The sequence below is a fragment of the Lathyrus oleraceus genome, chromosome 2 (genome assembly GCF_024323335.1).
Source record: "Lathyrus oleraceus cultivar Zhongwan6 chromosome 2, CAAS_Psat_ZW6_1.0, whole genome shotgun sequence".
Lineage (NCBI taxonomy): Eukaryota > Viridiplantae > Streptophyta > Magnoliopsida > Fabales > Fabaceae > Lathyrus > Lathyrus oleraceus.
The window spans coordinates 367,579,062-367,590,631 of NC_066580.1; positions in this window are offsets into that span (position 1 = coordinate 367,579,062).

The window sequence follows — 11,570 nt, forward strand, 5'->3', positions numbered from 1 at the left end:
TGCTACACTTCAGTATGTTTCTTAGTCTGTTCTTCAAGAGGATAATAGAACTGACTTAAGGCCAAATGTGTAAATGTCAAATTGGATACTTTGACATTTATTAATGTAAGCTGTTACTGTAGTATGGTCATTTTGGTCATGTACAGGTCAACAAAATTGTACAGTCTGTTTTCTGGAAAAACAGACTTAGCATATGATCCTTGATGTCAAGCTGAATGTCGTGACATTCATTCCTGACAGCATATGTTATATTGAAGGTTGTTCAGTTTTCTGTTTCAGCTTTTTCTCAGGCTATTCTTCAGGGATTCAACAGCTTAGAGAAAAACCAGGAAATTAACAACCAAGCTACATTTAATGAACCTAACAAATAGCCTATTAGTTAGTAACCTAGATATTGAATTTATGGGAACTCACGTGACCTTAAATTCAGGAGAATACAAGTGCAAAAGCCCAGGTACTGCAATATAAAAGGAAGTCGTTCCTTTATTCAGTTTTTGGGGATTTTGAGGCGTGAAGATTAAGTGTGTCCATCATACTTCACTGCTGTATTTTTGTGAGTCTTGTAATAGACATATCTTGTAAGCCAAGCCTTTATCACGTTGATGATTGCTTTGGCATAGGGTGTTCATTGAGTTGTAAGTGTTGTGTCGCTCAAAGCTTTTAAGCGTGAGTGGTGTGTATCTTGATTAAAGCTGTAAAGCACAATCAAGAGTTGTTTGAAGTGTGACTTCAAAATTGTCTTTAATATTGATTAAAGGTAGTAATCACTGAGGTGATTGAGGGGGAGTGAGTAGGAACTCTGATCTTAGAGTAAGATTGAAATTGCATTGGGTAGGGATTAAGTGACAAGTTGTAAACGGGTGAGTTTAACTTTGAATTAATACTACTGATAGTGGATTTCCTCCCTGGCTTGGTAGCCCCCAGATGTAGGTCATGTTGGACTGAATTGGGTAAACAATTACTTGTGTTATTTACTGCACTTACTTTTAAGTTCTGCATAATTCTTGTCTATGCAGAATTGGATGTCATAACAACCCGTGTGACATCTAAAGTCTGATAACTAGAATTTCAATTGGCATCAGAGCAGGCACCCTGCCTGTGAATTTCTGGGTGAGATCTAGGGAAGTTACTTTCTAGTACCATGGACAAGGATATAGGACACTCAAATAGACCACCCATGTTGGATGGCTCTAATTATGATGACTGGAAGCCTCGTATGATAGCCTTCTTAAGGTCTCTAGATAGCAAAGTCTGGAGAGCTGTCAACAAAGGATGGGAACATCCAACGAAGACAGGTGAAGATGGAGTCAGTGTGCAAATTCCTGAAGAAGAGTGGGACAAGGAGCAAGAGGCATTAGCTCTTGGAAATTCCAAGGCCTTGAATGCATTGTTCAATGGAATCAGTAAGAACATCTTCAGGCTGGTGCACCACTGTGAACTAGCTAAGGAAGTTTGGGATACCCTCAAGGTAACTCATGAAGGTACTTCCAAGGTGAAGATGTCCAAACTTCAGATGCTGACCACCAAGTTTGAAAATCTGAGGATGAAAGAGGATGAGACTATTCTTGACTTTCACATGAATATTCTTGAAATTGCAAACACCTCTGGTGGACTAGGTGAGAAAATGGCTGAAGAGAAACTTGTAAGAAAGATTCTCAGGTCCTTGCCTAAGAGATTTGCCATGAAGGTCACAGCCATAGAGGAGGCGCAGGACATCTGCAACATGAAGGTGGATGAGCTCATTGGTTCTCTCCAAACCTTTGAAATGGGCTTGTGTGAGAATGCTGAAAAGAAGAACAAAAGCATAGCTTTTGTATCTAATGCTGAAGAGGAGTCAGAAGCAGGATATACTGAAGGTGATGAAAGTATATTAGAAGCCTTAGCCATGCTTGGGAGACAGTTCAACAAGTTCGTGAAGAAGATTGATCAAAGAGGGAGACCTAATGTCAAGAACATCCCGTCTGACATCAGGAAAAGATCAACTTCTGAAGAAAAGTTCAACCAAGGCAAGGGAATCCAGTGTCATGGTTGTGAAGGGTATGGACACGTCAGAGCTGAATGTCCTACCTATCTCAAGATGCAAAAGAAGGGGCTAACTATCACATGGTCTGAAGGAGATTCTGAAAGTGAATCTGAAGGAGAATCTGCCAAACATGTCACTGCACTAACCAGTGTTTGTGCCTCTGATGATGACTCAAGTGCAAATGAACTGACCTTTGATGAACGTGCTGCAGCCTATAAGAAGCTGTGTACCACCAGTGCAGAAGTCCGTGCACAAGGAGAAAAGCAGAAGAAACTCATCAAGGAACTGGAAGATGAGAGACAGAAGCATCTGACAGCCATAGAGGGTCTAAATGGTGAGATAGCCTTGCTGACCTCCAAGCTGAATCAGATGACTAAATCCATCAGAATGATGAACAAGGGAACTAACACCTTGGAAGAGATCCTAAAGGTGGGACAGAAGTCTGAAACCAAATCTGGCCTAGGATTTGGGAAAAGATCCTCAGCTGAACACAAACGCCCAAAGGCTAAAGTTCAGAAGTTCAAGAGGAAGTCAAAGCCAATGTCTCAACATCGGGGAACTAGGATGAATAATCATCAGAAGAGGAAATACCAGGAGTGGAGGTGTCACCACTGTGGTAGGCTTGGACATATAAAAGCCTTCTGCTACTGGGTTCATGGTTTCCCTAACCAAGCCTCGTATGTCAGGCCTAAGCATAAGACATATAAGCGCTATGTCCCCATCAAGAAGCAACAATGGTATGCTAGGTTAGCACACACAGCTCTAAGGGCTTCTACCAGAGAAGACTGGTACTTTGACAGTGGATGCTCAAGACATATGATTGGTATGGAAAATCTACTGGTGGATATTCAACCTCACACTACCAGCTATGTGACCTTTGGAGATGGTGCCAAAGGAAAAATAAAAGGTGTGGGTAAGCTGGACTGCTCTGGAGTTCCAAAACTGAATAATGTACTGTTAGTAAGAGGACTAACTGCAAATCTCATCAGCATAAGCCAGCTGTGTGATCAAGGATTCTATGTTCAGTTTACTAAGGAGCTGTGCATTGTGACAAATGGTGACAATCAGGAAGTTATGAGAGGAACCAGGTCCAAAGATAACTGTTATCTGTGGGAACCTAAAGTCTCTAACTTTTCCGTAATATGCTCCTCAGCCAAGGAAGAACAAGAGGTGAAGCTGTGGTATAGACGTCTTGGACATCTCCACTTACGGGGAATGAAGAAGATTATATCCAAGGAAGCAGTCAGAGGAATTCCAAAGCTGCTTATTAATGAAGGAAGAGTCTGTGGAGAATGCCAGGTGGGCAAGCAAACCAAGATGTCACATCCGAAGCTGGGACATCCTACAACTTCCAGAGTTCTGGAACTGTTGCACATGGACTTAATGGGACCTATGCAGGTTGAAAGTCTTGGTGGGAAGAGATATGCTTACGTGGTGGTTGATGACCATTCCAGATACACGTGGATAAGCTTCATCAGAGAGAAGTCAGATACATTTGATGTCTTCAAAGACCTGTGCATAAGACTTCAAAGGGAAAAGGACAGTTGTGTGGTCCGGATTAGGAGTGATCATGGTACGGAGTTCAAGAACTCCAAGTTTGATGAGTTTTGCTCGTCTGAAGGAATAAGTCATGAGTTCTCCTCCCCTATAACTCCCCAGCAGAATGGGATAGTTGAAAGACAAAATAGAACTATTCAAGAATCTGCCAGAGCAATGATTCATGCAAAGAAGCTCCCCATGCACTTTTGGGCTGAAGCAATGAATACCGCGTGCTATGTTCACAACAGAGTCACCTTGAGAAAAGGAACCTCCTCCACTCTATATGAAATATGGAAAGGCAGAAAACCCACAGTGAAGTACTTTCATATCTTTGGAAGTAAATGCTATATTCTCACAGATCGTGAACAGAGAAGGAAGCTGGATCCCAAAAGTGATGAGGGTATATTTCTCGGATACTCCACTAACAGCAGAGCCTACAGAGTGTTCAACTAAAGGACCAATGTCCCGATGGAATCCATAAATGTTATTATGGATGATAAAGAGGAAGGAATCGATGTCATAGAGGATGTTGAAACATTCCTTGACAGTTCTGTAAGACCCCAATTTTGGCCCTAAGGTCCCTCATGGCCCATATCATATCATACCATGGCCTCAAGGATCATTGCATGCCCTAGCTTCCCTCCTAGTGGGTGGGTTATCTTGTGAGTGTGGTTCTTGATCACCAAGCATGTTTTGCATTTGTATATCATTGATTTTCATCTGTCTATTAACCAAAAGTACAAAAATATTGTCATCTAACCATGTTACTTGCAAATGAAGCCAATTAGGTCAAATCAGTCAAAGTCAGTCATTGCAGTGGATGGTGGCCATTCTTGCAGAATTTGGGCACCATGATCATTCATCAAGAGTTCATATAAATTGTGACATCATTTGGAATCAAGATATCAAGGGATTAGGGTTTGGAATTCATCAGAACATGGTTCAGTCAAGCAAAACCCTAACAAAGTCAACTGTTGGTCAACTGTGCATTTAATCAGTGATTTGATGGTGGGATTTGGTCTGAGGGGTCTCATTCATGTCTATACAAGCCTCATATAACATGTCAAACATCATCATGGAAGAAAATAAAGCCAGACAAGAAATTTCCAGAAATAGAAAGTTGACCTGTAATTGGAATTTGCCAAAAATGGAAACTTCTTGATCCTCAACTTACATCATGATACAAGCTTCAATTGAATTTTTTCCTAACATGAAAGTTGAAGATCTTGTTCTCCCATTTCCAAAAAGTCCAAGAACACTCAATTCCCATGTATGGTTGGCAAGTTATGATCAAATCATTCTCAAAAGTTTTTGAACTTCAAAAGGCCATAACTTCCAAACCATTTGGCCAAATTGGGTGGGGTTCTTTGCTACAAGTCACATTTGATGCCCTCTTTCCAAATTTGTCATCACCATTTACCAAAAGATCACCAATCAAAATGGCATTTTTGAACTAGCATGAATTAATTCAAGTGAGGTGGAAAAATGACTTTGCAAAATAACCACTTCCAACCAATTCTACCAATTGAAAAAGTTCTGAAATGATGTTTTGGACATGTTCAAGGCCCATTTTCGCAGCTACAGCTCATGCACCTCACCACTTAAGTGAAATTGGTCAATTAGCAAAACACTTCCAAATTAGCAATTCCAATTTCATTTTCCATTAACCTTGATTAACAGATGTTAAACAGCATATATATTTGACATTTTCTGCAAAACACAACCCTAGCAGCCACGATTCAAACAGAAAAAAACCTTGTTCTCTCAATTTCTCATTTTTGCATTTTGAACTTTTCTTGAAAAATTGCAAAGCACACGAACTTGTATTGGCTGCCTCATCATTCACCATCATCTTTAAACTCATTACAAGCCTGGTTTTCCAACTGAAATCAAAGAATCCAGCTCTGTAGCATTAAAGCATTTCCATGGCAGCTTGTGATTAAAGGAAAATGGAGCTTTGTTGAGCTGAAACCCTTCATTCATTCATCACTTGGAACTTGAAGAAACACCTGTTTCAGCCTTTTACAACCAGAAAACCACGAATCATCATTGTTCTTCAAATCTGGTAAGGTTTTCGACTCTCACCATTTTCAAAACTATGATATGCTTATGATAGATCTCTTTGCCATGATTATAATGAACTTTGAATCAGTGAAAATGGTTGCCTATGCTGAAAGAAATTTTGAGTTGAAATTTGATGTCCAAACTAGTTTTTGCTCGATGCTTCTTGGTTAGCTTGATTTAGTGAATATGGATGTTGGATTGTGAATGTGTGTGGTTTACTGGTTCTAATGGTATGCTTGATTCATGTTTCTGGGACATTTGTTCTTCATCACGATGAACTTGGCACTGTACACAGAAACCCTAAAAATTTTCAAACCCAGAAACATTTTGATCCATGAAATCGTGTTTGGCTGTGTTGGTTTGTGTTTATTGCATGAAATTCACTATTCTATTGCCATGCACCAATCATCACATGACACGCCTGTTTACAAAGCGCAGCGTTTCACTAATGTTTCCAAATAATTACAAAATTGCCACCGGTCACACATTTATCCATTAATTCATATTATTTTTCAATATTTGTTTCATTTTGATGCTCAAACTTACAAAAATCATAGAGCTCTCAATTTTAATCCAAAACTCATGGGATTTTTTGCATCATGTTCATCACAATCTCTAGTTTTTTATCATGTATTTTCCAGAATTTTTGCATGAGTAAATTTTAAATGGTGCTAGGGTTTATCACATGTGCTCATTTTTTGTACCCTTTACCAAAACAGTTGTGAAATGATGATGCTTTATCCAATGGCTTCCAAATTTTTTGTGCTGAAACTAGACACATTCATGGTGATTTTGGTGTAGAGTTTGTGAATTTATCATTCCTGGTTTGTGAGTTATGAGTTTTTGAATTAGGGTGTGACAATTTGTGTCACACCATTGATGTGCAACTTGATGATTTTCATTACCATGCTTCTTGAACTCCAATTGCTTTGAATATTTTCATGAATGTACTCTTGGATGTCTAGTTTACATGTGATTTTTTCGGAATTATTTGTGGCATTTCCTAATTGTTTGAGATTTTTCTCCCCTGTTTGATCATATGTTGACTTTTTGTGACACATCATGCCATATGCTTTGTGAAATTCTCATACTTTATTGGATGAACATGAAATTTGACATGTGATTAGTAGACATCCTAAGCTTTGCCTTGGTTTTAATCCCATTCATTTCTCATATGTTGTCACTGATTTATGATTTTTTGAAGTTGATACATGTTTGGTTGACTTCTTTGAGCATGCCTGAAATTTCTTTGACTTCCTGATTTTTATTGACCAACTTCCCTTGATCCAAATGAGCTGAAATTTGATATGCATATCATGTTATGGATTATGTTTGATAATGAATTATTTGATGATTTATTGAATTGTTTATGATTGGTTTTGAGTTGAGTCTTGCTGTTGACTTCTATGAGCTTTCATATGCCATGCCTTGACCTAATTTGTTTATAAAATGATGATGGTGAATGATATGAACATGGAGCCAATTGAGTTTGTTTCTTGATTGTTTGAACTTGATTTTGGTTGACTATCACTTGCTGTTTTGACTTTCTCATCCCTTTTTGACCCTAGGCTTGTCCTAGTGGTCTTGTTGCTCATGTTTGAGTTCATTTTTTCAGGTTAAGCAACAAATGCTTCAAAGAGACCAATACAAATTGTTTGAGCTTGATTGATTATCTTGAACTAACTTCTTTGTTTTGTAGGTTGTTTGACTCATATGCCTTGAGCCTTGTGCATTGCACATTTACCTGATTGCTTTGACTGTTAATCCTTATCTCCTTTTGATTTAACTTTGAGATGTGTACTGATTCTGTTTGACTATTTCAGGTACCATTAGTTGCTTAGTTCTTAAGAACTTGCTTTACTTTGCTTTATAGCAATTTGAATTGAGGTATAATCCCTTATCTTCATGTAGTCTGGAAGACCTGGCCTGTTACTTGGCCAGGCAACTGTCTGAAGTCCTCCTTAAGAGGCAATGCTTATGTGTGTTTACATTTGTCCCAAGCAGGAAAAGTCCTTCAAATAAGGCAATTGGTGGATATAAGAGATATGTAGTCTATCTCCCACTATTCTGTGAGTCTTCTCCTTGCTCCCATTACATGGTTGTAGCATTGAGATCCAAACCCAAGATCTATCGAGTCAATAATCTGTGGAGAGAGTTCCTACTTTCTGAACTCCCACACCTTCTGATATTCAAATGCTCTCCCCGGCCAGGGATAAGAGCAATGAGGCACACCCCTCATACCTTTTCATCTGCTTCACCTTAGCCCCTCAATGGCAAGGTTAAGAGCACCATTAACCCTATTCCAGTTGGCTTCAATGCCTAACCCTTTGTGTGAGCCTGATTGTTTGGTTATAGTGTGTGCTGAATGACTTCATTGATTGATTGCTTATCTCATATACACATGTCTGCTTGCATGCTCTGTGCATTTATCATCATTAATTGCTCATTAATGCATGACCATCTCATTTGTCTTTATGACTTATCATTGTTGTTTACCCATTGAGGACAAATTGTAAGACCATCCTTTGGCCATTGTTCCTATGATATGGAAGTGAGTATAAGACCATTTCATTGGCCACTCATCTTATCTTTGCTTGATGCAGTTGGTTGATTGTATGTGAGGATGCAATTATAAGTCCCTACAAGTTGGCATTTGTATTCCTAGGACCATACTGTGGAGGTTAGAGTAAGCCCAGATAGATTGGCATCTGACATCCATGTTTTGCTTTTGTTTGTTTATGTGAGGATGCAATTGTAAGTCCCTGCAAGTTGGCATTTGCTTTCCTATGATCATATGTTGGATATTGGTATAAGCCCAGACAGATTGGCATCCGGTATCCAAGTTTCGTTTTGTTTAGGGAGATTGGAATAAGTCCATCTATTGGCTTCCGACATCCTTGTTTCTATTTTAGGAGATTGGTGTAAATCCATCTAGTGGTATCCGGTATCCGCTTTTGTTTGTGAGATTGGAGTAAGACCATTGAGTGGCATCCGGTATCATTTGCTTGCTTACATTATTATTCCTCATTGCCTATTCCAAAGGACACACTTGAATCATCTCCTATATGATCTCAAGAGGTGAACCCTCTAAGAAGTTTTACAATCCATCTTCATCCATTCATCCTCATTGTGTCCTAAACCTTTTCACACTTTGATTTCAAACTTGAGATAGATATTGTGCAAACATCTTCATGCTTTTAAATTAAAAACCTGGACCCCAAGTCCTTGACTTTTTTCAAACCCCATTTTCATAATACTTCTTTTGAATCAATCTTAATCATACTTTGACCCTACTTTCACAATCACAATCAATTAACTTCACACATTCAATTGTTTTGGCTTTGTCCATTGTTAATCTTTTCACATTAGCCATAGGTTTCAATTATCATTGTGGTTGATGTAAACCTCACCCTATCCTTAGTGAGTCGACTATAAGACTTCCGTACTGAAAACAGGGTTAACCCCTCTAGTACGTCGAAGCTATCCTCGCATGGTGGATGTTGGTCTTGGTCGAGTTTTCTCCCATTGATAATGAAGAGCCTCAGTGCTATTGTTTAAAATTGAATCCACCAACTCTTTTGGAAATCTTTTAGCCGAACTACGGCGTTTTGATCCTTACCTTTGATGGAAGGTACGTAGGCAACGGGTTCATCCGTTCGAACACAAAAACAATAAAAACTTGTATATTCTTTTCTCATCATCCCAATCATGTTTGCACAATACTTATGTCATAACAAATAACAATTTAGTACAACAAGTGTGAAAAGGGCTCCCTAGGAGTACCTAGGATGTAGTGGGTGCCTAACACCTTCCCATTGCGTAATTTACCCCTTACCCAGACTCTCTGATCTTTTTATTAGTTTTCTACGTGTAAAACTTCTTAGGCTTTTGTTCGCTTTTTAGCCAGTCCTTTGGATAAATAAAAGTGCGGTGGCGACTCGAATTTCATTGTATGCTTTGCTTATGGTTTAATCAATAAATCATATAGCAACGAATACACCGCTACAGAAAAGTGGCGACTCTGCTGGGGAGATAAGATCGATCCTTGGTGGTATTGCCTACTTTTCACCCTTGTTGTGTGATATATTGTTATTTGTTATTTGACATATTTTTGTACCAATTTGGGGATAACTGTATTGATTGTAATGTTTGAATTGCTTGATATACAATTGCTGTTTGCTTTGGTGATCTGTGAGATGAGTTCTATACCCGAACTCGAGTGCACTCTAGGATAGGAGAATGGCATAGTCTTGTTGACTGGTGTGGAGTATTCCTTAGCCAGTTGACTTGCGAGTCCATTCACTTGGTGGAGGTCATGTTGGATTAATAATGTCACACAAGTTATTTGTGGTTAGGCATTATTCTTTCAATCATGTGCCGCAGAAGCCAAGGACCTTAGTTTACCAAACCCATCTTGGCCTATTTTTAGGAACGTAGTGCGGAGGTCGTTCAGATGTAAGTTCTGATACGATTGTTACGCGATACTACACTCATAAGAGTTTCTCTTGAGAATATTCTTGGAATACGAGTATTCGTTCCTCCGATAATATTCGAAAGATGGAACGATGATTATGGGAACCTCTGATAGAACATGTCTGGCAGGTTTAAACCCTAGTACACTCCCTTTGGGTGGTTCTTAACCGAGACTCCATGCTCGTGACTCTCAACAAACCCGTGATTCGTGGTTGAGTCGTTCAAACATTGTTAATATCAATGGAACCCGGATCAGGTGTAAAACCTAAAATCCACCAAAGCGGATGGTTGATATTAAGGATGTTTGAGCCGGTTCATGTACCGTTAATATCAATGGAACTTGGGTGTCGATAAGGTGAAAACCTAAATCCACCAAAATGGATGATTGATATTAGGGATATAATGAGCTTTCCCACGACCTTTGTTTGGTGTGCCTTGTTTGATCCTTGAGTGTGATTGTTGCATTCATGCATTCATCTGCATCCATGTCATCAGATAAAAAGAAAATTTTCAAGGAACTCAAAGGAGTTTATTTGCAAAAAATTTCAAACATGGAAAAACCGGGAAAATTTTTTCACCTGATATATCTGATGAGATATTCTCATATACGATCAAAATGCTTAAATATTTCAAAGTTTGCAAATAAAACCCTCGAGTTTCTTTGAAATAAAAACAAGCATATGCATAAACACTTCATGCATCATTTGCATAAGCGGGTGTTTTGTTCCGGTCTCCCGTCCTGTGGTCTGACCCTGCGATCTTCATTTATTTTGAGACGCACTTCGCCGGTACTATACCAGAGCCAACTCTGCCAGATTGATGGATCATCCTGAGCAAGAGAATTGTGAACTCGAGGAGGATTTTGTCAGACTTAGTACTATTGATGGATTTATCCCTGGTTAACCAATCCCGGGATGGCATTGGCTACTGTTCTGGGGCATGTAATGAGCAAGGTTTGTTCACAAGTGGAGGATTCATCCATGCCGATCAACCTGAAGAAGAGGCTGCTGCTATTTTAGAAGAGGATGTAGAGGACCTGAACAATTTCATCATTCCTGGTGGTGTCTGCCACAATTGGGTCGCTGTGGATGTTCCTACGGTCATTCATAAGTCAGCGTGATTTGTTCACTTTGTTCAAAACCCTTCTCCCATGCCAAAAGGAGAAGTGATGACATTGTTGGCAGCATTTAATACAATGATGTTTTCATTCAATTAATGCATTGTTAAACATTTGTTTTTCCATTTGTTTTCACTTTTTGCTTTTGCATGAAATCAGTGATCACAAAAAACCCTGAAAAACAAGAAAACATCTTTTCATCTGCATAAATGATTTGCTTGTTTAAATTCAAAAAGCTTTTCATTATCCAGAATCATTATGCAGGGATTTCTAAACCCATTGAACATAATGATCCAACGCCATCTCCCAATCTTGAATTCCTTGTATTTGAGGCAGAGGAAGATGATGTTGAAG